At 40.5% G+C, this 26,842-nt stretch overlaps 1 protein-coding gene across 1 annotated transcript in view; it reads right to left on the bottom strand.

Moving 5' to 3' along the window:
* The window catches only part of LOC126267201 (facilitated trehalose transporter Tret1-like), a 122,457-nt gene that overhangs the window by 48,685 nt on the left and 46,930 nt on the right, over window positions 1-26,842 (bottom strand). The gene's annotated exons all lie outside the window — the stretch shown is intronic.

Raw genomic sequence — 26,842 nt, 5'->3', positions numbered from 1 at the left:
CCATAATCCCTTTTGTGTTCCATCTTATTCCATACCATATACTTATCGAGAGCAAGCATTTCTTGAGATCAGAAAAATGTTGGATGATGACATAATTAAACCAGCCAAGTCACCATATAATTCGCCCTTATACATTGTGAGTAAGAAGGACGGGAGCATACGTTTTGTACTCGAGTCGAGACCAATAAATACAATTATAATTTAGGAAACAGATATACCAGAGAAATTGGTGGAGTTGATTCAGAAGTTCCGTGGAGTACAAATCCTTTCTTCCAGGGATTTGTGTGGAAGGTTTTGGCAAATAGAATTGGAATCTTCAAGTCGATAACACAAACTTTATTGTCTTTGGTCGTTGCTACCAATTCAAACGTTTACCATTTGGTCTGAAAATTTCGTCAGCTACCTTTCTTCGCAGTCTGAACTCTATACTGAATCTCAACATACTTCAGAAAATTGCTTGCTATGTGGACGACGTTCTTGTGGCGGATGCAACTTGGGCAGAACATTATTATATACTGGGTAATTTCCTACAAATTATGAAAAAACATGGGGTCACCGTTAACATTACCAAATCGCATTTTGGAAAATCAAAAATTAAGTTTGTAGGACATAACATATCTGCACAAGGTATAATGCCAGACGAGAAGAAGATGGACGCTATTCATAATATTCCTACTCCCTGCAACAAGAAACATTTAAGGAGATTCTTGGGATTGATATATTTTTACAAAAAATTTATATGGATAGACTCTCTTGCAGCACCTAGACTATGTGGACTTGCAGGTGAAAACACAACCTGGAAATGGGATAAACAGGTAGATGAAGAATTTCGTAAGTTGAAATAGGCATTGAATAATACTCCGATTTTATCATACCCAGATTACAATCAGGAGTTCTGTCTAGTTACTGATAGTGCAAAGACCGGGCTGGGAGCGGTACTATTTGAACAAAGTGAAGAAAACGGTTAGATAATACATAAAACAATAGCCTTTGCAAGTAGAGTACTATCGAAAGCAGAAAAGAATTAACCTATAACAGAGTCAGAAGCTCTAGCCATAGTATGGGCATTTCAAAAATTTCGACATTTTCTCTTTGGCAGAAAAACACAAGTATACACAGACTATAAAGCATTAGAGTCTTTAATCTCTTCCAAATTAACCCACGGACGTTTGACAAGATGGATGCAAGTATTGCAGGAGTATGACTTTTCAATAACATGCATACCAGGACCTGAAAATATTCTGGCTGATGAATTGTCTCGTTCACCGCAGAGAATGGGAGAGGACCAGAAAATCAACATTGGAGATGAAGAACGATCTATCAATTACCTAAAAAACGTACCATTTGAAAATTTTATCACAAATGCTTTAAAAATTTATGTGAAGAACAACCAAGATCAGACCCTCCTCAAGATTAAACAAAAACTTACTGGCTAAACAAACACAGAAATTAGAAAAAATTACATAGTACACGACAATATTTTTTAAATGTAATGATGATACTGTACAGTGGTTCGCATGCATCCTTGATGAACTTATTAATAAATATATTTGGTAAATTTTTTACAGTCTAGGGCAAATGATAATTTCCAGGATCGCTCACGAAAATGCCATAGAGCTAACGGACCCAAAAACCATATGAGTCATTTAAAAGGATGTGAATGAAAGGAACGGTAGAGGAGAAGAAAGGATAAGAGACAGAGGGGCAAACGAAACACCCTATCTTGTACTAACCACTAAAAAGAAAAATTAATAGATCAACAGAACATCACAAAAAAGGAACACAAAACAAGCTAACAATTTCTGGTAGTATTCAGTATCCTGCAACATGCACACAAACAAGAAATGACACACAACCCATAAAAGGATGAATAACTAGAATAAAGAAATATGTCAATCTAATAATTTTTGCCACTATGAGCATTATATAAAATCAGAGTTTTTTTGTAAAAAACAATAACAAATATATGTAAAACAAAAATTGAAAATATTTCTAAGTGTCGGAGGGACATCACCACCGACGTCAATCGCCAGCTCCCTCAACACGATATAGCGACTGAGAGGGTACAGACATGTTGAGAAAGCGCTTAGGGCAATAAAAACAACATGAAGACCAACAGCACACTGGAAATGCAGGTTGTAACCGGTTTGGACTTCAGAAGAACAACACGCAGAATGGGCATGTCATATGTCACGATACTGCTACTTCATGGACAAGTGCGGGGAGATTCATGATACGACGAGACTACAAAGAAGGTACAAGAAAGAAACTCATCAACTTAAATTTGGAAAGACATTAAGATCCTACAAATCCTATATATCTCCTACATTAAAATTCACATATTCCTAGCCAAAGAAGAACTGAAGAATGCAAGAAAGAAGAGAATAACAACAGATGCAAGACGAAGAAGGGCAGAAGACAACAAGATACATTTCTGTCCTATCCTACAAAGAAAATTGTTGCAAACATCTTTCCATGAACTTCAAGAGATGGAAACTACTACAAGCACCTCTCTAAAAATAAACCTTGAATAGTCAAACAAATACAAACGAATGGCAAATGGAATATTAATCGGTACCAACAAACATTATCAAGAAATGGATTCAGCAAAATGAACTTCATTCTCCCTACCACATCACCAAATTCGCATACAGAACCGCATGTGAAGTACCAAGACGTCACGGTACATATATTAGATGACGATCTACGGTAATTACCAAATTACTACAATAATCCAACAGCCATACTGCTTCAGGCGTGACAGCAAAGGAGTACCAAGACATCACCTTATATCATAAACCCTAGTCATCATCGGCAGTTAAGAAAAAAAACACTTCATGATGACGTCAACAAATAAGATCTGCATTGCATGCTAGAGTGCTCCTCACATGACTTGTGACAACCATATGAGTGAGTCGCCACCATCCAGCACTTCCATGGGGATCGTCAAACAAGGAAATGGACAGAATAAATATAACCAGTGTAGATTATAAAAATTAAATATATGTAAATAATACTAACTTTATTTCTACTTGTAAAAGTATTTGTTTTATTAAATATGTACAGTTCCTAATTTATAGATACCTCCAAAATTTTTAAGAAAGAAAATAAATTAGGATAGTCATACAATCGCTTATTATAAAAAGAATTATGTAGTATTTTCCTTCTGTAAAGAATGTTCATAAATATATTTTTGTTGCAATCATAACGTTAGTACCGAGGATAGAATTAAGATAAAGGTTAAAAAAACCAATGACACACAAAAGAAATAAATAAACGAAACAAAATGATACAACAAAGCTTTTCTTAACATTCATGCAAACCTTAACTAAAGGAAAGAAATAACCACACTAAGACATGACACACTGTACACAAACGAGTTTAGAATAATTAATATGCTAAAAGCAACTTTCGGAAATGAAAAAGAAAAACAGAGACACGTAATGGCAACAACAAGGAAAATCAACCTATGTAAAGTCAATGTTTGCCCAATTCTTAAGAATGGTTGATTAAGTTTGTTGGAAAATCTAAAAGAAAAATTTTTGCCTGACTTTGTCAATGTTTTCCTCGGCGTTGACAAACCCCAGACAAAAACTTTGTCACAAGGGAAGGGGGAGGGAGGATATGTAAGGTGGCGTGGTCGCCTGACCTTCGTTCCTTACATATTCTGTCGTCACAATCGTATTTTGCATATCAAGACACTTCATTCGAACCCAAATTCGGTAAGGTAGAGTCAATTTTGTATGACATCATGCAAGCGATATGCGCACCAAGGCTGAAAAATTCGAGGTTGGCGTGCACAACATAATGGCCACAGAAGGTTTCGTTCTAAAGAGGCAACCAGCCCACTGGGAAGCCCGTCCCTTCAGAGGGGTGAGTCAACACACACCTACTTCGGCCGGGGCAACCACCTAGAGAGAGGACAGCTTTTGCCAGAGCCAAGGGATAACAACGCCCGTGTTCGACTTGAAAGCAAATTCCGCTACATTGTGAGGACGGACCGACTGCATAGTTACGGAGTTGTCACAGGAAGACAGTATACGCTTAACGGAGATGGTACGTATTTCCCCATTGGTCGACTTAAACGAAACGTCATACTCCTGTTTAAAAGAGCAACGCTGATTGGCGGAATATTTCTGTTGCAAAGAGCCAGAGGAGTGAGGGAAGAGAGCGAAGGATATACCCTTTCACTTTTTTGCGTGGAGGGGGGCCGTTCCGTTGTCACTCCTGGAGCGGGAACACATAAAGAGAGAGAGTGCGCTCGTACATGTACGCAAAGAGCGAGGAACATAGTCTCTCCTTAGTACTTCACTGGGAGAGCACCTGTGTAGTTAGCGAAACGGAGTGATACTCTATATTGAGTCGCTCGTAATTAAGCGTTGTTCACTGTGTTGGCCGCCACACTTATTGTGCGGTGACAACACGGACAGACTACTAGTTAAATGCCTGGGGCCGAATATTGAGTTGCATTGTGGTGGACTGGTTATCTGACTGGTGTACCACGCCAATAGTTAGACTAGGGGCGGATAGGAGTCCTTGACTTTATCAAGACATAGGGAGAGTCTGATTGGCGTAGGTCAATCCAGATAGAAAGAGGTAGTTGTGTTATTTGTCAGCAGCGAGCGACGCAGGCAACAGTCGTCGTTGCTCACTTTATTGTGCCCTACAAGGTATGCGAGCCCCATCTTTCCTCCCTAACAGTACATTCCATTACATTTCTCACTCGACAGCCTTGACAGTACCTAGAAAAGTTATTCAAGTTGCGCAAGTGCGGCTCTCAGCCATTCTGCCGAGTAAATAATATTCTTAAAGAAAAGGGAGAAAAGAACTTTTCCGTACTTTGTATAATAGTAGCATTCCTATCCATAAGAGGGAATCCATTGTTCTGAAAAGAAGCCGGAAATTTATTAATATATAAAAAAGTTTCACTTGATTTCTCAGAATTTCTTTGCAAGAAATAATATTTTTCGTTCGTTTAATGTTTTCTTACACTAACTAGCAATACTCCAGTACCCAAGTATTCCACTAGTTACATAAGAATATAGAATATTTTTATATGTTTTCCTTACAGTGGACGACTCCGGAAGATATTTGTTGCTGAATGTTCTTCAAGCAGTTCTTGTTGGTACATTAGGAGCGTCTGTCTGCCTTCTGCAGTAGTGTAGGTGGAAATCGTTTCTTGCAGGGGCCAAAGGAAACTTGTTGGATCAATCCACTGCACAACTTGACAAAATAAAACCCATACATTCACAAGGTACAGTGGTTTGGAACAATGTGTGCGTCAACAGTATGTTTATCAATGCAAGAAGGAACAGTCTATATTTACTAAATAAAATGGGAACACATTCCCCGTCGAGCAAGCGAAATTCTTACCTGTGAGCTCACTGTTGACTGAGAATTGTACAGGAAACGAGCTGCCAGGTATGCGACACGGTTATCCATTTTTAGCGAATTCTATTGATGCCGCGAGAGGTCTCTGGAACATCACGATCTGAGCATCTGTGTGGGTATCAGCTCAACAGTCTTGTGAACTTGGCATTCTCTCACTGCGAAATGGCTGTGACGTGGGAATGGCAGTCACCTTGTGAAGCCTTGTGCAAGCCATGTGCACTTCATGTTGCTGCCACCGGGTATCTTCACTGTTTCCACGCTCTCATCAGTCTCCTTGACTCTTCTGGGAGGGACCTCTGCTTTGCAACAACACGTTCGAGAATCGCTCATTCCATAAGCGGAGGAATTTGCAGCGCAATGAACTGGTAGTTGCATGAACTGAATAATGACACGATTCCAAAATAGCATGCAAGTAACGACTGAAATACGCTCCAGAAATCAATGTGGGATGCACGACAAAGGTATCCGTTAGAACAGTACGGCGAAATACGGTGTTAGTCGGTTATGGCAGCAGATGATCGACGCGAGTGCCTTTGTGAACAATACATGGTCTGCAGCTCCTCCCCTACGCTCTTGATCGTATCGGTTCAATCCTAGTTGACTGGAAAACCACAGCATGGTTACATGAGCTCCTATTCCGGTTGGTAAAAGCTGATGGCAGGGTTGGAAGTTGGCGCAGATCCCTCGAAGCCATGGACCCAAGGCACTGTGCAATCTGGTGGTGGCTCCATAATGAAGTTCGCTGTGTTTACGTGAAATGAACTGCATCCTCTCATCTGTTTCAACTGATCATTGACTGGAAATGATTATGTTAGGCAACTTAGAAATCATGTAATTTTGATGGGTAGCAATGCTCCATACCAGTGGGCCACAGTTGTTTGCGATTGGTTTGAAGAACATTGTTGACACTTCTAGAGAATGATATGGCCACCTAATCGTCCGAAATGAATCTCATCGAACGTTTACGGCACATAATCATTGACAGGTCAGTTTGTGCAGAAAATCCTAAACTAGTGACACTTTCGCAATTATGGACGGCCTTGGAGGCAGCATGGCTCAGCGCCCGACAAGATATTAGGAGGTATCCCAACTCTTTATCAACTCAGTGTAGGTTTGTTGCTGCAGAATATAACAGCAATTAATGTCGAGGGTACATTGCATTGCTTTTTTATAACAATGCAGACGTTGTAATATCGTGTTTATCTGCTGGTACCAGGAAGAAACTTTCAGTTAAAATGTCCTCATCTGCACCGGAATTACAGAAAGTTTACGAGTACAGTCTGTGACTTAGAAATGTCAAAATATGGTAGTCTGGGTTTGGTTGTGAGTCGTGCACGGATTGCCAATACGATTAAGGCGGCCCCCTGCGTGTGTGGGAAATCCGGTTTCGAGTTTCTGTCATCATTCCCTTGCACAGACGATCGTTGTTGGCATTCACAATTGCGACTACATCCATGTATTTCATAACGGCTCTGCATTTTTGTGTGTGTTTGTGTTTAGCAACATTCTGCATTAATAGATTTACATGTCTCTCACGATGGTGTTTTGTGATATGCATTGGGACAACACAGAATTCTTGGATGTCTGTGTTATCACCTATGACTATGCAGTCATCTTCTGTATACTGGATGCCATAGAAATTTACAGGGTTGTCTTCATTTTGTTTTTCGTAAAGGTGAACATGATTGAACTCAGCAGAAAACGTTACGTAGACAAATTCTAATTTCTGTGCCTATTATTTATAAACGTTGATTTTGATCACGTACATTATACAATTCACATAACTGGTTTTGGCTTACTCCCATATTATATGAAGGCAATGGCTGAAACTGCTAACTTGAGTTGTATAATGGACCTAATCAACATGGATGTCTTCAATGGATAAAATTGTCTGCAATTAGAATATATTTAGGCACACAGTGTGCATTCTAATTTACAACATAAATTGAGATGACAAAAGTCATGAGGTACCTGCTAATATCTTGTTGGACCTCCTTTTGCCCGGCGTAATGCAGTAAATCGATGGCTCAACAAGTAACTTGAAGTTCTCTGTTGAAATATTGAGCCATGCTGCCTCTTTAGCCGTCCATAATAATTGTGAAAGTGTTGGTCGTGAAGTATTTTGCGCAAAAACTGACCTCCATTAGGTCCGATAAGTGTTTAGATGGAATTCATATCAGATGATCTGGATCGTCAAATTGTCCAGAATATTATTCAACCCAATACAGAACAATTGTAGTCCTGTGACAAGGTACATTTACGTCAGTAAAAATTCTGTCTTTTGTTTCGGAATGTGATGCCCATGAAGTACTGAAAATGGTCGCCAAGTAGCCAAACATAACCATTTACACACAATGATTGGTTCATTTTGAACAGAGGACCCAATTCATTCCACGAAAACACAACCCACTCCATCAATGAGGTGCCACCAACTTGTACAGCTTGTTACTGAGAGCTTGGGTCCATGGCTCCTTGCGATACGACCCCACAATACCATTAGTTCTTACCATCTAAAATCGGGACGTATATAATGTAACCGCGAGTTCCCAGTCGTCTGCTACCATAGATATCAAAGCCAAATCTCGCCGCACTGTCCTAACGGACACGTTCGTCGTACGTCCTATGTTGATTTCAGAGGTTATTTCACGCGAATGTTGCTTGTCTGTTAGTACTGACAACTCTATGTAAACGCCGCTGCTCTTGGTCGTTAAGTAAAGGCCGGCGGTCATTGAATTCTCCGTGGTGAAAGGTAATGCCTGAAATTTGGTTCTCTCGGCACACTCTTAACGCTTTTGCTCGTAAGCTCGTAATACAAAATTCAATAACAACTTCCGAAATGCAGTGCCCCATGTGTCTAGCTCCAACTACCATTCCGCCTTCAAAATCTATTAATTCCCGCCGTGCCACTATAATCATTTTTCACATGACTCATCTGAGTACAAATGACAGCTTCGTCAATGAACTGCCCTTTTATCCCTTTTGTACGCAATACTACCGCCATCTGTATATGTGCATATCGCTATCCCATGACATTTGTCACCTTAGTATATAAACCTACTAGCACAGACCACTTAAACTATCATTATCGTTTGACTTAACATTAACTATTGCAGTTTTGTTTGCTGTCATTTTGGACTGTTTTGTCGGTACTCCCGCATAAAACTGCTGGTTTTCATTAATGTTAATATGTAATTGAAGCTTTTCCTTCAACGCCCAGGCAGAATATCTGTTTTAAAATGTTTCAGTATCCGTAACTGCTGATCAGTGACATTAGTTGAATACCAATCATTAGTAGTTTTGGTCAGTATTATACTTGCAAGTATTGTATTGAGATACACCAGTTTTTCTTTGTCTGCATGGGGAAACAACAGAAACCTTCAGACTAGAGAAACATTGATCTTAAGATGTTCATTATTCACACGAATTTTGTTCTCGAAAATGTGAAATCAGCATCCAAGAAATGTCTAGGCTCCTTGCCTATTATCTATCACGCCACTACCTATACGACTTATAAATGTAGAATCGAGAGCAACCAATTCGAGAACATAAAATTTAGCGTGTTTTAATGTCGGTGCACCCATTTTAACACTATTATTAGGTGGGTTGACAAAATTCATCCTCATCCTCGGAAGGCAGCCTTCTTCTTCTCCTTGTTCCACAACTGCAGATCCTCTGCTGCTTTTGGGTGTGCTGCTAGCGGATCTACCACTGGTAGATCAGGAGGAGGTGGCTACAAGACCACAGGTTCTCTGCTCCTATTCCCAGATTCTGTAGCGCTGAAAGAAATAAAGTGTCCGAGTTGTAATCGTAGAAATGAAACGTAGCAAATGTCTCAATGGTAAACTGCATTAGCAGAAGAAGGCGTACATTCTTTTGCAGGCAGTTGTCACACGTGTCGACTTTCCAGCTAAGGACCCTGCCTTCGCACCAACTGCTTGCAGGATCTGCAACAATGACAAACGAGCATGAATAATGAGCAAAATATAAATAAGGAAAATAAACAACTCGCATTTCTGAGATTAGTAATAGTTAAATATATGTACTTGTCAGACTTACCTTTTTTTGTTGCACAGGAGTTAAATCACTGGCGAAAGGTACGACGATGATGATGGGTCATTAATCAGTTTGTCAGTTCCTTGTTGCATAAATCAGATTCACGATTTACTTAATGCTGTGGAACGTGTCAACAGAACAAATATAGAACGCTTACACAAAACTTAAAACATATGTAAAAAGTAAACTTGTATGACCAAATTCTAATCATTTACAGTTTCCTAATGTGTAACTCTTTCTATCCAAGAATTCTCCTATGGTATATAAGTTGTTGGTAAGGAGAAACCTCTTTAATCTAAATTCAAAACGCTTCTGCTATGTACTTCCACGGGGACATTGTCAGAAAGCTTCAAAGCTAGATATTTCACCTATTTTTGTGCCAACGATTCATTGAAGAATAATACAGATCGTTTTTCCTCCCAGTGATAGACGTTCGATTATCTTTGCTCTCTCAAAATTAGATGCACTGTTGATAGCAAATTTCATAAGCGAATAAATGTACTATGAGCCGGTGCTTCGTCCTCCCAGCTACTGAAAGAGATACATACAAGATGTACCTGTGTGAACTTCACACATACTCCTAATTACCGTCTTATTTGCAGTGAACACCTTTTGCCTAAGCAAGGAGTTACCCCAGAATATTAAGCAATGAATGACAAAAGCACAATAGTAAAGCTGTGAGTACGAGGCGTGAGTCGTGCTTGGGTAGCTCAGTTCGTAGAGCACTTGCCCGCGAAAGGAAAAGGTCCCGAGTTCGTTTCTCGGCCCGGCACACAGTTTTAATCTGCCAGGAAGTTTCAAAAGCACAATATGTTAACTTACTGACATCGATGTCAGCGAAGTTGGAAATTATACTTACGACAAAAGCAGACAAACTTAAATGTATTAGTAAGTCTACTATATGATATTCACAGTTTGTTTTCATCAGTACGCACACCTAATAACTTACAGTTATCTACTCTGCTTATTGCTTCTTATTCATACTCTAGGGCAATAGGAGTTGGGATGTTTTGGACAGAACGAAACTAAATGAACTGTATTTTGTCAAAGTTAAAAGATAAGCCATTTGTATAAAACCATTCACTGACTTCTGTTGAATCTTCTTTGCTCAGAGCCGCGCAGGGTAGCCATGCGGTTTAGGGCGTCTTGCCACAGTTGCGCAGCTCCCCTGTCGGAGATTCGGGTCATCCCTTGAGCATGGGTGTGTGTTGTCCTTAGCGTAAGTTAGATTACGTAGTGTGTAAGCCTAGGGACTGATGACTTCAGCATTTTGGTCCCATAGTATTTACCATGCACACACTCCATGCTCAGATTCACAATATGCGTATATCATCCGCAAATAGGACTAATCCTGCCATCTGATTCAAATAAAGTGGCGTATCATTAACATAAAGCAAAGCAAGAGATTCTGGTCGTATGTAAAGGACACCCATGGCAAGACACAATCAATAGCTTCACTGAGACATAACAATGGTGGTGTTACTGATGAGGACGCCACTAAAACAGACTTCCTTCACAAAAAAAGACGAAGTTAATATTCCAGAATTCGAATCAAGAATAGCTACCTCATGATCAGTAACTTAGAAGTAGACAACCTTGGCGAAGTGAAAGAGCTTAAAATACTTGAGAAATGCAAAGCTTCCGGTTCAGACTGTATACCTGTCAGGTTACTTTCAGAGTATGCTGATACAATACCTCCATACCTAGCGATCATATAAAACTGCTCTCTCGTTCAAAGAACCAAACCCAGAGACTGGGAAATTCCGAAAATCGCACAGATACCCAAGAAAGGAAATAGGAATAATCCACCGAATTATAGACCCACACCATTAATGTCGTTTTACGGTAGGATTTTGGAACATATATTATACTCAACGTTATGAATCATATCGAATAAAACGATTTACTGACAAATACCCAACACGGATTCAGAAAATATCATGTTGGTGAAACGCAACTAGCTTTTTATTCTCACGAAGTTATGAATGCTATGGGCCGGGGAGGTTAAACTGACCCCATATTTTTAGATTTCCAGAAGGCTTTTGACATTGTTCCTGACAAGAGCATCTAATTAAATTATGTGCCTGTGAAATGCAGTCTGAGTTGCATCACTGAACTTGTGATTTACTACCAGAAAGATCACAGTTCGTAATAAATGACGGAAAGTTATCGCGAAGGAAGTGCTAAACGCCCTCTATTGTTCCTGATCTGTTGCTGTTGTTGTGGTCTTCAGTGCTGAGATTGGTTGGATGCAGCTCTCTAAAGCTGCATGGCGTCGGGAAAAAATACGGCTGCAGTTTCCTCTTGCTTTCAGCAGTTCGCAGTACCAGCACAGCACAGTGTTACAAGGCACGATCAGTCAATCATCCATACTGTTGCCCCTGCACTTACTGAAAAGGCTGCTGCCCCTCTTCAGGAACGACACGTTTGTCTGGCCTCTCAGGGGATAACCCTCCGTTGTGGTTGCACCTACGGTACGGCCATCTATATCGCTGAGACACGCAAGCCTCCCCACCAACGTCAAGGTCCATGGTTCATGGGTGGGGGGGTTACTGATCTAAAAAACCGATTTAGGAGACAATCTCAGATTTTTTGCAGATAATGTTGTCATTCACTGTTATGTAAAAACATCAGATGATCAAAACGAATTAGAAACAGATTTGATCAAGATATGGTACAAAAAGTAGCATTCGACTTAAAATCATGAAAAATGTGAAGACATTCACACGAACGTTAAACAGAAGATGCGAAATTCCAGCTGCACAATTAATCACACAAATCTAAGGGCTATAAACTCAAGAATTAAGGGATTACAGTTACGAGTGCATAGGTAATGTTGTGGTGAAAGCAAACCAAAGACTGCGATTTATTGGCAGAACGCTTAGGAAATGCCACAGGTTTACTAAAGAGACTGCTAGCACTGCGCTTGTCCGCCTCCTTCTGGAGTGCTACTGTACGTGTTGGATCCGCATCAGACAGGACTGACGAAGGACATGGCAAAATTTCAGAGAAGAGTAGATCGTATTGTACTATCGCGAAATAGTGGGGAGAGTGTCACTGATGTGATACACGAATTGGGGTGGCAGTCATAAAAACAAAGGCATTTTTCACTGTGCTAGGACATTAAAATGAATTTTCAATCACTGACTTTCTCCTCAGCAAGTGAATATATTATTTTGGCGCCCCACTACATAGGGAGAAATGATCATCATAACATAAGAGAATCAGAGCTCGCAGGGAAAGATTTAAGTTTTTGGCTTCCCGCACGCTGTTCGACGGTGGAACGGTAGAGAAGTATGAACCGCCTGCCCTCTGTGAATTGCAGAGTGATCGTGTAGATGTAGATGAAGAGTAGTTGGCCAGTGGTCGGTCGGCCACTGTGACCGAGCGGTTCTAGGCGCTTCAGTCCGGAACCACGCGGGTGCTACGGTCTCAGGTTCGAATCCTGCCTCGGGCATGGATGTGTGTGATGTACTTTAGTTAGGTTTAAGTAGTTCTATGTTTAGGGGACTGATGACCTTAGTGCTTACAGCCATTTTAACCATTTTGAAGCGAGTGGTCGAACGCTGTGAGACCTCCATTGTAACTTTTCCCAATGCAGATAAGTTGGTTTCCCTCACCACGTTACTCGAACAGCTTGCGGTACCATTCTGCATCCTGTTTCTTAAATAAGAAGTAAACGTGGCATTTAACGAAATATGTATTCCATAATCACTTAACTTCTCTGAGAGAATAAGATAACTCACATAATTAAAAGCCTTCGATAAGTCACGGAAATTCCCAGTTGGTGACATTTCATCATTTAAATATTTGTGATGTGCTCAGTAAATGCTTAAATAGATGAATCAATAGAATCACCGTTTTTAAATCCAAATTGTGATCGGCGAGCTATTCTGTTACTACACTTATGGCTGGCAACCAGTGGCGTCTTGCTTATAGACACTGCGGAACTCCAACACCCTCTGTTAACGAAAAAAATTAACGATGGGTCATATTTAGTTTAATTCTTTCTTTATACTTGCACAGTATGTAATGCTTAAGCAGCAGCCATAGCCCATTTTATGTCAAAAAAATAAAAAATCTTTTTATGGAACTGTATACTTCACAGTTCCAGCAGCGTTGTGTTTGGCTGCTGCGCGCATGCGGTCGAAGTAAGCTGTCCGCCAGGCTACGACGCTCTGACGACGCTGTGATGACGCTAGCGTGCTGGTTGCCGATGGTTTCTTTACTTTACTCTGCGTGCGTTGTGCTTAAAAACCGTGTACCATATTCCTGAAAATGATAAAGTGTGAATGGCTCTTACTCGCTGAGGAGTACTATTATCTTCTCCGAAACTCAGTTTCTCTGGGGTATTCAATGATTATAGAGACCAATCCTGGAGTTGCAGATTCTTCCACATCGTTGACACACGTTTGATCTGAATGGGAATGGTTGCGTAGCGTTACTTATTTTCAGGAGTTATCGTTATTTCCTTCCATTGCACTTGTCACTTTCTATTTTCCGCTTCAGATTCTCGAAGCGCTGAATAGCTCCCCAAACACTGCAGCACTATACTGGACGGTTAAATGCAGTAGTTTTCAAATGATCAGTTTGAAGTTAACATCTTTTCATGTTGTCTTTACTAAATCTTTGTATCATATCTGTGGTCTTCCAAGTTTTCCTTGGCCATCCTTTCGCTGGGAGTGCACAATATTTCGTTTTGGTAGACGTGATTCAGGCTTCCAAGCAACGTCACCCGTCAACAGTGCTGGTGCTTGATGATCGTGGATTCAATGTTACTAGAGTTTGCTTCTTCCAGAGCACTAAACTTAGTGCGCCGATCTTGCCATCTTACCCTTAGAATTCTTCTTAGGCAGCGCTGATGGTACTTTTCCAGACATCGTATGTGGTCCCTGTAAGTAGTACATGCTTCGGAAGCTTATGTGAGAGATAGTATAATAGTAGCATGGTTTACATACAGCTTTGCCTTAATGCTGATATTATGGTTGTCAAAGGCCCTGATGCGAAGATGACCAAAAGCTGCACTAGCACATTTGAAGCGATATTACATTTCAGCATCAATATCTGAATTTCCTGAAAGATGGCTGCCATAGTATGTGAAGTGTTCTATGTTCTACAGAACTTTGCCTCGGACTTCGATTCCTGGGGGTATGGCAGTAGAGATGGGTGTAGTTGGATGTAGGATCTACGTCTTATGGATGTTAAGGCTTAGATTAATGTGTCATTAAATGATTAAGCGTACATTTTAAGTCTTAATCTGAGTTGGCGAGAGAACATTATGATCTCCATATTGTAGTTCAATGACGATTCTACTTCAGTCTAGGCTAGTACTCTGCTGAGACGAATAAACCGCTACCAGTCCTCTATTCTATTTGTGAGCACTTTGGCAGCTTCCCATCGACAAAATGAAGTATAGTTCTGATAAATATTGAAACGAAAATGTGAGCTATCACACAAACCGGCTTCGCACTCACTGTGATTTCTAAATTCGCACCAGGGCTATTGTTGACAAAAACCGTGCCATTCATGTTATCGAGTAGTAGCCTAAGAATGTTAATGTACTTCACAACATCCTATTTTAAGTAAGATGTTCCGAAAGGCATTTCTCTCGACTGAGTCAAAGTCACAAAAAAATCTATGAATATCATTTACAGAGGATGTTGTTGTTCTTTACATTTAGAGGCGGTTGGATATAAATCGAACAAGTATTTTTCCAGCATATAGAAAGTGTATTTCATAGTAGTTATCACGGTCGGTTCTGTCGCCTTTTTTGAAGATGGTAGCTGGCTATGCATCCCTGAAATAAGTAGGAATGGTCTGACAATGAGAATTAGTATACATTCAGGGACGGTACGTCCATAAATCATAAATTCAGCGAGGATTCCTTCTGTCCCGGCAGATTTGTTGTTTCTCCGTTGTTTAAAAGCTTTTTCATTTGTTGTAGAAAAGAGACTTCGCCAAGGTGAGGTTTTGTAAGTTCTTGCGGAATTGTAGAAAATGTGTTTTATTGAAGAGTTTGTGGAAGTCGTTCTTCCGTCGTGTGTTAATGGAGTAGCTATTCTTCGGGAGGGCAGCACCATCCCTAGATTTAGGTTACTGGGCCATATATAGTTTTCGTCATGCAGAAGAGAGCTTGAGCGTCGTTAGTTTCTGCCAGATATTGCATTTCTTGAGATCTCATCATCACGCATTTGTTTTTCAAAGCATGAGTTTTCCCTCTGCCCTTCCACCTGCTTCCTCATATTGTCTTTTCTCGGTGATTGTCTCAGAATTGCTCTGCCAAGTTAGTGTGCCTTTCTCTTTTGTTTAGTCCTGCCTGAATTTCTCGCTCATTTTCGTCAAACCATTTTTTGGTGTTTGGTCTTGCAGTATTCAACTGATTCTTTAACAGATGACATTTATACAGCCCTCAGAGTGTTCCAGTGTTCTTCAGTGCTTTCAGATTATTTATCCGACAGCCTCTCATTCAAGAGTTTTTGGAATTTTTCTTTGTTGCTGCTATCTTTAAGAAAGTCTGTTTTCATTTTAGATTTTACAAGTTGTCTCAGTTTTCTGCACTGAAATTGAATGGGTAGGATCATCACAGCCCGTATCAGTCACTGGTCCATTCAGCAGTCATCAGCACTCGTCAAAGATTTCGTAATAATGACATCGGGTTGGGCTCTGGAGCTCAAAATTACATAAACCATAATGTGTCAGTATTTTGACTGTGGATGTTTCCATGAAGTTTTAAAATTATAATTATGCCTGAAGATAGTGTTAGGGATAACAAAGTCGTGCTCTGAGCATTTTGTGATCAGAAGAGTTCCGTTAAAGCTGCGCTTTCCTACCCCCTCTTTTCAAATTATTTTGGGCCTGGTGTTGAGACCCTGCTACTGGTGTGTTGTAGGCTCCCAAGAGAATTTTTTCGTCAGCTTGGGGTATTCTTGTTGGATACATTTCAGATTGGGAGTAAAAGGCTTTCCTTTTATCGTCTTCACAAGTGAGGGTTGGGGCGTTTGTTCAAATGTTCAAATGTGTGTGAAATCTCATGGGACTTAACTGATAGGTCATCAGTCCCTGAGCTTACACACTACTTAACCTAATTTATCCTAACGACAAACACACACACCCATGCCTGATGGAGGACTCGAACCTCCATCGGGGCGTTTGTACTAATAATTGAAACGCATTGTTTATTGGTGAGTTTGAGGCCTAGGCTAGTGATGTTTTGCTTATGCCAGAAGGGAGTTTATCAAAGTGAAGAACAAGTTCGTTTGTGATAGCATAGACAACACCATAAACAAGGAGTTCATGAACTGCTTATCATCCACTTCGTTGTTTTTTGATTTGTCCTTCGTCTGGTCTTATAGTTTCACACAGTGCCGCAATATTGACCGAAAATCTTTTAAGTTCAAGATAAACAATAACTGTTCGCCTTTCTGGTCGATTTACCGTATCATTCCGTCGACCACATGTACATCTTCTGAGCGCGGCTTCCCAGCAGGGTTTAATATACAGGCTGACTACGTCTAGGGCACCTTTTACAACCGTCTCCCCTTTCGGGGCGAGCAGAGTGGCTCCTGAATAGGCCTGCTCAGTCACGAAGGTACCATACGAGATGCAGTACAGCCTCTCCTCAAGCAAAGCGGTGGTCAAACATTCGTCACCTACGAGCCGGTTCGTCACCAGGAACGATCATACGATACGATCCTGCTCTCTTCCCAACTCCCCGATCGTTGCAAGGCTAATGGTGATGTGCTACGTTCTTCAGAAGACGCCTGTGTGTGGTATCGTCTGGTGTGGAAATGTTGCCGCACAACAACGAACACACGTTTGTTGAGAGGTTCGGGAACTGTGGTCAGTGGCGCAGTAGTTACGACGAAGGGAATTTCCGAACCTGCTACACCCTTAAGTCCGTCTTTCAAGCTGCAGGGGACACTTCTGTTGTCCCTTCGCCTAGTATGCCGTTGAGGATTTTAAGCTCCTACCAGTTCATCCCCCTTCCTAGGAAGCCGTTAGTGTAATAGAGAGTATATCCAGGATTTTCTGTCAGCGTTTGCTCTGTTAGCCTTCGAGGATCTCTCCTGATCCCACAGGACAATGGGTTCCATCCGTATCAGTCCCAAAATGATAGGTTACCTCGTCTGCCAGATCCGTCGCTCTGAATTCCTCATTCTCCGCCATCGCCGCCATTGAGGTCTTCGCCATACACTGGCAAGGGGCCCTCACGTGATACTATCACATGGGCCAGGCGAAACAAGGATTTTTAACGAGATGTTACACCTTCTCCTCCTTCTTTCTCAACCGGACCGTGGACCAGCTATAGTGGACTTGATATAGTGTAGTATTAGGTTATTGTCCTCCTTCCAGCTGTTCCGTTTTATTCATATTTTTCAGCTCAGTAAGTTAATTTATGTATCAAATTAACTATGGTCTTGCATCCTGTAACAATCTTTCAATGACAGAGATCGAATCACTGTGCTTCAAGTAAAACATATATATATTTAAAGTTAAATAGCATCTAGTTTAGATTTTCGTTCATCTTATATTTTGAAAAAAAAAACGAAATATTTTTTAATAATAATAAGAATAGTTAAGCCTAAGTATATTTTCATATAATAATACAGCCATTAATTCCAATAGAAGTGTGTTTCGATCTTTGAGCCAGCTAAATAAACAGGTTGTCGTTACATATTTGCATTCTAACAAGTCGAGCCGGCAGACCGATCTTCTTCACAAAGTTTGATTAACATTGTTATTAACATGCAAGTCATTTGTTACACTGAAACTTCATGTTATCATGGTCCTGCGTTAGCAAGATTTTCTACTTGTCAATAACGACCTCTGTGCCTCGTACGTGAGCCGGACGGGGCACCTTGTCACGGTCCGAGCGCCTCCACATGTCGGAGGTTCGAGTCCTCCATCGGGCATGGGTGTGTGTATTGTCCTTTGCGTAAGCTGGTTTAAGTTAGGTTAAGTAGTGCGTAAGCATAGGAACCGATGATCTCAGCGCTTTGGTCGCATAAGACCTCACCACAAATTTCCAAATTTTTCTGGATAAAGTCACATATGATTACAAAGGCACTAATTAACGTTCGAATTATTAGAACAATATTTTTCTCTTTCTATCGTCAGTGCCATATTTTATTTTGAAAACATATTACTTTGATTTCAAAATATTCATAAACTTCATAAAAGCTCGTGTATAAGGAAGCACTGTAATGGCGACCGTACGACAGCAAGCAAAAATTTTATGTACATTGTATGTTAACTTTATCGTTGTCACATTGTTACAACTTCCCTTGTATTTGTTTCATGTAAAAAAGGAGTAATGGAGAAAGATAAAACAGGAGGTGAACAACCAGAATGTATACTATGTGATCAAAAGTATCCGGACACCTGGCTGAAATAGATTTACATGTTTATGGCGCCATCTATCGGTAATGCTGAAATTCAATATGGTGTTGGCCCATACCTAGCCTTGATGACATCTTACACTCTCGCAGTCATATGTTCAATCAGGCGCTGGAAGGTTTTTTGGGGAATGGCAGCCCGTTCTTCATGGAATGCTGCACTGAGGAGAGGTATAGAAGTCAGTCGGTGAGACCCGGTACGTTGTCCACGTTCCAAAACATCCCAGAGGTGTTCTATAGGGTTCAGGTCAGGACTCTGTGCAAGCCAGTCCATTACAGGGAAGTAATTACGAACAGGTGCTCGGCCGTGTTGAAAGATGCAATCCCCATCCCCGAATTGCTTTACAATAGATTCAAGCAAGAAAATGCTTAGAACATCAATGTGCTGTAATAGTGCCACGCAAAATAACAAGGGGTGCAAGTACCCTCCGTGAGTAACACGACAACACCATAGCACCACGCCTCCGAATTTTACTGTTGGCACTACACACGCTGGCAGATGACGTTCACCGAGAATTCACCATACCCACACCCTGTCATCGGATCGACACATTGTGTACCGTCATTCGTCACTCAACACAACGTATTTCCACTGTTTAATCGTCCAAGCGTGGCGTCGTTGGCATTTACCGGCGTGATGGCTTATGAGCAGCCGTTCAACGATGAAATGCAAGTTTTCTCACATCCCGCCTATCGGTTATAGTGCTTGCAGCGGATCCTGATGCAGTTTAGAATTCCTGTCTGATGGTCTGGATAGATGTCTGCCTATTACATATTACGACCATCTTCAGCTGTCGGCGGTCACTGTCAGTCAACAGACTATGTCGGGGTGTACGATTTTGTGCTGTACGTGGCCCTTCACCTTTCCACTTCACTATCACATGGGAAACAATGGACCTAGGGATGTTCAGGAGTGTGGAAATCTCGCGTACAAACGTATGGCACACGTGACAACCAATCACCGGACCACGTTCGAAGTCCTTGAGTTCCTCAGAGGGCCCCATTTTGTTCTCTCACAATTTCTAATGAGTACTGAGGTCGCTGCTATGGAGTACCTGGCAGTAGGTGGCAGTGCAATACACATAACATGAAAAACGTATGTTTTTCGGGGTGTCCGGACACTTTTGATCACATAGTGCCACTGAAATTATGGAACAACTATAGCTGAGTACATATTTACCAGAAAAAACTAAATTTTAAAAATAACATAAGATACGATGTCGTGTAAAAGAAAAACATCATATATTCTCTACTGTCTGCACATGGAGTAGTAATGCTGGTAAAGTAACCATTAACTGTTAAAGCCGTGATTTTACACATGTGAAAAAATGTGGTAAAAATTGGAAGAGCCAAAAAAAATGGCAACAAAAATACGAAATGAAATATAGCGGAATGATGGTGATAGCAAATTCGCTAAACCGGCCAGTGAGAATGTTGACACTTCACCTCACGAAGATGAATCGTGTACTGAAAGGGAAGTAGTTAATCCAATAGTCAGTACTATGGTAGATTAAAATTCGACAATATATCGTAGTTGACAAGAAATATTAAAGATATGTTTTCAACAAATGTAAAATGAGCTCTCAAGTCGCTTATTAACTCAATTTTCATGTCAAATGTCTTCTAAACATGATGAATTACTAATGAGATGTCAAATAAGCTAACGGTAGTACCACTACATGAAAATTTAATGTTACAACAAAATGCTGTGTCAACCTATGTGTCAAATGTTGACAGCACAGAAAAGCACATTAGCCACTGCAATTACAACATTGAAAACTGCGGATCACATCATTTCATTCCTCACGCAATAACACGTCTGACGAACAAGTAAAAATAAAAATAAATCTGTTCGTAAACTAGATAATAAGATAATTAATTTTATAGATGAGCAAGAAGATCACATCCTGCAGCAAAATCGACAGGACCAGTTGCGGACCTCGGGTACAAAGTCGAGTGGAGTGTCTGACTCAGAGGCTCAGACGTTTCTGCGGTTGTAAGCTGCAGACTCCTCAACTTGCGCCATATGTGGTGGGGTTTCGGGCTCCGTTTCATATGTCAGGATTCCATTACACGCAGGTGGCGGCCACACGGTTAGCGAGGGCTGTGCGGTGTGAATTGGAAGGATTTTTGGGTTAGTAGGTCTTGAGGAAACACAAAAAGGACTTCAGTCTCAGAGGGTGCAAGCCGAACACAGGAGGAAATCATCGGTATAACAGTTGTAAATTGTCGTAGCTGTGATGAGGAAGTATCAGAGCTTCAAACGTTAATAAAAAAGCACTGATGTTGAATTCGTTATAAGCATTGAAAGCTGGCTAAAGCCGAAGGTAAGTTTGCGAAGCACTAACGGTGCTCGGTGACGTGTTTGTTGCTGTTAGAAGTAGTTTATTTTGTAGCGAAATTGAAACAGATCGTCCTTCTAAGCTAGTATGGATAGAGGCCATTCTCGATAACTGGAATAAAATAATAATTGGATCCTTCTACCGACCTCCCAATTCAGGACATTTAATCGCTAGAAGCTTCAATGAAAACTTGAATCTGGTTTCAAAAACGTATCTGGCTCATACAATTATAGTTGAAGGTGACTTCGATTTACGTATATATATGCTGGCGAACGTATTTAAATCCGGAGGTACGATTAAACATCATCCGAAATTGTGCTAAACGCATTCCCTGAAAATTATTTCAAGCAATTAGTTATGAGCCCACTCGAACAGTAAACAGTTATGAAAACACACATTACCACTTAGCAGCATATAGTCCTGAGCTAATTACGGGCATCAAAATGGATAAAGGGATAGTGAACACAGGATTGTTGTAGCGAGACTGAATAACGTAATTCCCAACTCCACCAAAATCAATATATATATATATATATATATATATGGAAGTGAAACATGGACGATAACTAGTTTGGATAGGATTGGGGAGAAGAGAAGTTTGTGGCACAACTTGACTAGAAGAAGGGATCGGTTGGTAGGACATGTTTTGAGGCATCAAGGGATCACAAATTTAGCATTGGAGGGCAGTGTGGAGGGTAAAAATCGTAGAGGGAGACCGAGAGATGAGTACACTAAGCAGATTCAGAAGGATGTAGGTTGCAGTAGGTACTGGGAGATGAAGAAGCTTGCACAGGATAGAGTAGCATGGAGAGCTGCATCAAACCAGTCTCAGGACTGAAGACTACAACAACAACATATATATATATATATATATATATATATATATATATATATATATATATATATATATATATATATATATCCAAAAAAACTATCCACTCCCTCCAAACTAACAATGTAAGCACAGACCAGAAATGTTTCAATTCAAAGAAGTAATACCGACAGCAATTGAAAGATTTATACCAAATAAACTAACAGACAACGGAGCTGAGCCACGATGGTACACAAAACAGGTCACAACACTGTTGCAGAAACAGCGAAAACAGCATACCAAATTTAAACGAACACAAAATCCCCGCGATATGCGATCTTTCACAGAAACTCGAAATTTGGCAAGGGCTTCAATGAAAGGTGCTTATATTAGTTTCCAGAATGACATTTTGTCTCAAAACCTGACAGAAAATCCAAAGAAATTCTATTCGTTTGTAAAGTATGCAAGCTGAAAGACACAGTCGGTGCCTTCTCTGCACGATAGCACGGGAGATACTATCGATGACACTGATGCTAAGGCAGAGTTACTAAACACAGCGTTCTGGAATTTTCAACAACCTCCGTTGGAAAGAAAATGTTGTGGAGAAGGCGGCCAAAGAGTGCGTTTTGTTGGCAGAACAATTAGGAGGTGACACAGATCTACTAAAGAGACTGCCTATAGTATACTCGTCTGTCTCTTTTTGAGTACTGCTGCGCTTTGTTGGATCTTTACCAGATGGGACTGACGGAGTACAACGAGAAAGTTCCAAGAAGGGCAGCACGTTTTATATCATCAAGAAATAGAAGAGAGGGTTTTACGGACATGATACAGGAATTGGAGTGGAAATCATTGTGGTAAAGGCGGTTTACGCTGCGACCGGGTGTTCGCACGAAATTTCAATCACCAACTTTCTCCTTCGAATGCAAATTTATGTTGTTGACGCCGATGTACTCAAGGAGAAACGATTGTCATAATAAAATAAGGGACATTGGACTTCGCGATGAGATATATAAATGTTCTTTTTTCTGAGCGCTGTTTGAGGCTGGAATAACAAACAATTAATGTGAAGGTGGTCCGATGAATATTATTCCAGGCACTTAAGTATGATTTTCAGAGCAGTCATCTAGATGCAGATATGTGTTCTTATCGAAAGACTGGCGCGGCTGTGTTCGAGAAAGTCACCATAAGGAGGTCTGTAATACTAAACCCTTGAACAGTAAGTAAGGAAACGTAGGCAAGTATTTCGAGAAGTACTCGAGTAAGACGTTATTAGAAGGAAACCAGATCATTTATGGACGTTCTGCCAATACCAAAACCAAAATTTCCAAAAACCTATAGACGAAATCAGTCCATATGCCAGATAACAATCACAAACATTTCCTGTCTCTATTAGACTCACTTGGCCTTAACATCAAGATTCGTAACTGAATAACAATCAGAACAATGACACAGTACAGTCCTCTCTGCCACTCGTACAAACATACAATCATAGTGGAACAAGAGACAGTGACGTAAATTGAATGACACACCAGGGATCACCACTCGTGTGTAATGTGCAGCAGGTTGCTCACAGTCCAAAAAAATTTATTAAAAACAGAAGAAATGGTAACAGGTATCGTCCTGGTTACTATGGTAATAGCAGTGGGTAGTGGTCCAACTATAACAACGCCGCGCGGAGTGGGCGCGCGGTTAGAGGCGCCATGTCACTGCTTGCGCGGCCCCTCCCGCAGGAGGTTCGAGTCCTCCCTCGGGCATGGGTTTGTGTGTTGCTCTTAACATAGTTAGTTTAAGTTGTGTGTACGTCTAATGACCGATGACCTCAGCAGTTTGGTCCCTTAGGAACCCACATACATACAGTATTATAACAACAACAACAATCGGTGGAATAGCGAAACTAAATAATGCAATCAAACAACCACGCACAGTAATCACAACATGCAAGAAACTCCAGTAGAAAACCGTACTTTGGAAAACGGTCTGTGGACCCAGAGTCGTGTCGTAACTATTATTAAGCTGGAAGATACCCATGCCACAGCATCGCATACAAACGATTAAGTTTAACTGCATTGTTCCTTGAAACGTTGGCCATGAGGTAGTGTGGATGCAGTTGTAACGAAATGTTACAGAGACGGTCCAGATAAATATTGTGTTTTAGAAGTTGTTGTCTCGGTTAATCGACCTGTGACCATGTATTTTAATTATCTGATGCGTGCCAATGTTATTTGCACTGTTGCATCGGACTTTATGATTACAGTAACAAGCTGTTTCTACATAATTACTGTAATTATTAGTTGTCTTAATGAGACAGGTGTAATGGTAGACAAGCAGATGTCACCCAAGCTGGCTAGTTCTGATAATGAAACAAACTCACTGACTCTTTAAAAGGATGGACTGTTATAGATGCACATACACCATTAGTGTATCCGCATGCTTTGCTGGGTGGTAACGTGCTCGACTCCCACGAAAGTGGCCCCGGTTCGATTTCAGGCCGGGTTGGAGATTTTCTCAGCTCGGGAACTGGGTGTTGCATTGTCCTCACTATCATTACATCCTCATCACCACCGGCGCGCAAGTCGCCCAATGTGGCGTCGAATGAAATAAGATTTGCACCTGGCTGGCCGCCGAACTTCCCCGGTTTCGGCCATCTGAGTAACGATGTCATCCACTCATTTACAGTTTACCATTAGAGTCAGGAAATTCAATGGTTAATATGCAAATAATGTGTTCGATGATAATTACTATTATCTAAATTAACTTACGTGATTATAACCATATGTACAAATAAAGTCTAGGAGAAGAACAGATAACAAGCAACGAGACAAAATAAGGTAACAAGATAAAAAATATAATAATTTAAAGCGATATTTCCGGAGTTATCAATATTTTAAGCTTTACAGTATGAGAGTCTCTTTTTATCAGAAAAGGAAATACATTGTTCAGGTAGGCCTTTATACCTGTCCACGTAAAATAATTCACAAAATAAAATTGTATCTCTAGACAATGTAAGTAATCCATAAATCTATCAGGCTGTAATGATGAGATAGACATGAGAGAATTACAAATACTATGATCAAAGGGAAGAGATTGTTCAAGCTACTATCTGTGCTATCGCAGGGAAAGTCTCAAGTGGAATTGTTTTAGACGTGGATGCTACGGTAAATGTTATTTCATCCAACGTATTTTGTAAGAGTCATGAGGTTGCTAAAGTACCTATGTTTCCTGTACAAATTTGTAAGATTATTGGAGCTAATGGGGTTAAGCCAAGAAATGACAACATAGAAACACTGGTGGAAGTTGAAATATGAAGTCAAGTTATAAAATGCCCATTAGCAATAGTAAGTGGGTTAGTAGTAGAATGCAGTTTTGGTTTTGATTTCCTAAGGGAGAAGGATGCAGTGATCGACTTCTCTTCATGCAAATGGTTTCTTAGCACCAATGGCCAAAATATTGTAGCTGATGTAGTGAAAACAAAGGTAGAGCACGGCTAATACTACAAGGGCGTACAAGTAAAGTTTCTTAAGACAAAGAAAGCATCCACTGATAGTACACCTTCACAAAATTGTCCAGTTAGAGCAGTGAAAATGAAGGTGATGATAAGACTGTAGCGTGTCCAACCATTGACTTTCTGAAAGAGGCAGGATTAAAATAATTACTGTTAATGTATACATCGTCTACAGTGTACATGTATTCGAAAGGAAAAAAACAGATATTACTGATATTTGACCAGTGTCATATGGAAGTTCAACCGAAGAAAGATATTGCCAAATTACTTATTCCATCCCATACAGAAAAGGGTTATGATCATTAATGAAATTAAGCAAATAATGTGTAACAAACAATATGCAACAAAGTCTACAGCAGCACGTCCAATCATTAAAAGAATTGTAAATCATTATATGGCTGCAGTTGGTAAACTTGCAGCCTTGCCGTCAGATAATGAATCGACATTGGCTTGTCAAACATGGAAAATATTTCTACATGAGAATTAAAGAAACACTAATATCAACATTTTACCAGAAGAAAACCCCGCGACAGGAGTTTTCCATGAGTGGAACAGATCCATGCATAAATATACTTATTAGTCATAACATTATGACCACCGACCTGCTATCGACGTAAAATCATCCAAGCGATAGCTGCGTCATCTGCCAAGGAATGACTGCTAGTCGGACGGTACATTTAGTACCAGTGACCGTGCAGTCCACGTGTAGAATGGGGAAGACGTGCGATCTATCTGAGGCTCGGCACGAACATTTAGGTAAAACTGCACGACTTGTCGGGTGGTGAGTCTTCAACACTCAACGAAACCAAGGTGAAACCACGTCCAGAGGTCGTGGGGTTGGGCGACCACCCCTCATTACCCATATCCGACGTTGTAGGTTGGGAAGACTGGTAAAACAGGACAGGTGGCGAACTGTTACCAAACTAATATCAGACTTTAATTATGGGTGGAGGGAATGTGTGTCTGAATGCACAGTTCGCCGAACACTCCTAACGATTGGCCTCCTCGGCCAACGACCCATGCATATGCCAATGCTAACACCACGACATCGGCAACTATTCCCATTCTTGTAAAATTAAGCATAGATGAGCGACTATAGGAGCAGTAAGAAAAAGTATACTTTTTCACTGAATTCACCTTATTTTATATTACACTATTATTCGTTACAAAAATCAAATTAAACATATCATTCATAACAACTAGAAACGTTAAAATCAGCTTATAACCTCTTTTTTATTTAATTTACGGTAGCAGAATTCAATTTCGCAAGCATAGTATTTCCTGCAGTGGTGACGTCTCTGATTGTGCAACATCGACTAAAAGCCTCTAAACAAGTCTTCCGACTTTT

The sequence above is a fragment of the Schistocerca gregaria genome, chromosome 4, assembly GCF_023897955.1.
Source record: "Schistocerca gregaria isolate iqSchGreg1 chromosome 4, iqSchGreg1.2, whole genome shotgun sequence".
NCBI lineage: Eukaryota > Metazoa > Arthropoda > Insecta > Orthoptera > Acrididae > Schistocerca > Schistocerca gregaria.
This window is presented reverse-complemented; position numbering and strand designations above follow the sequence as displayed.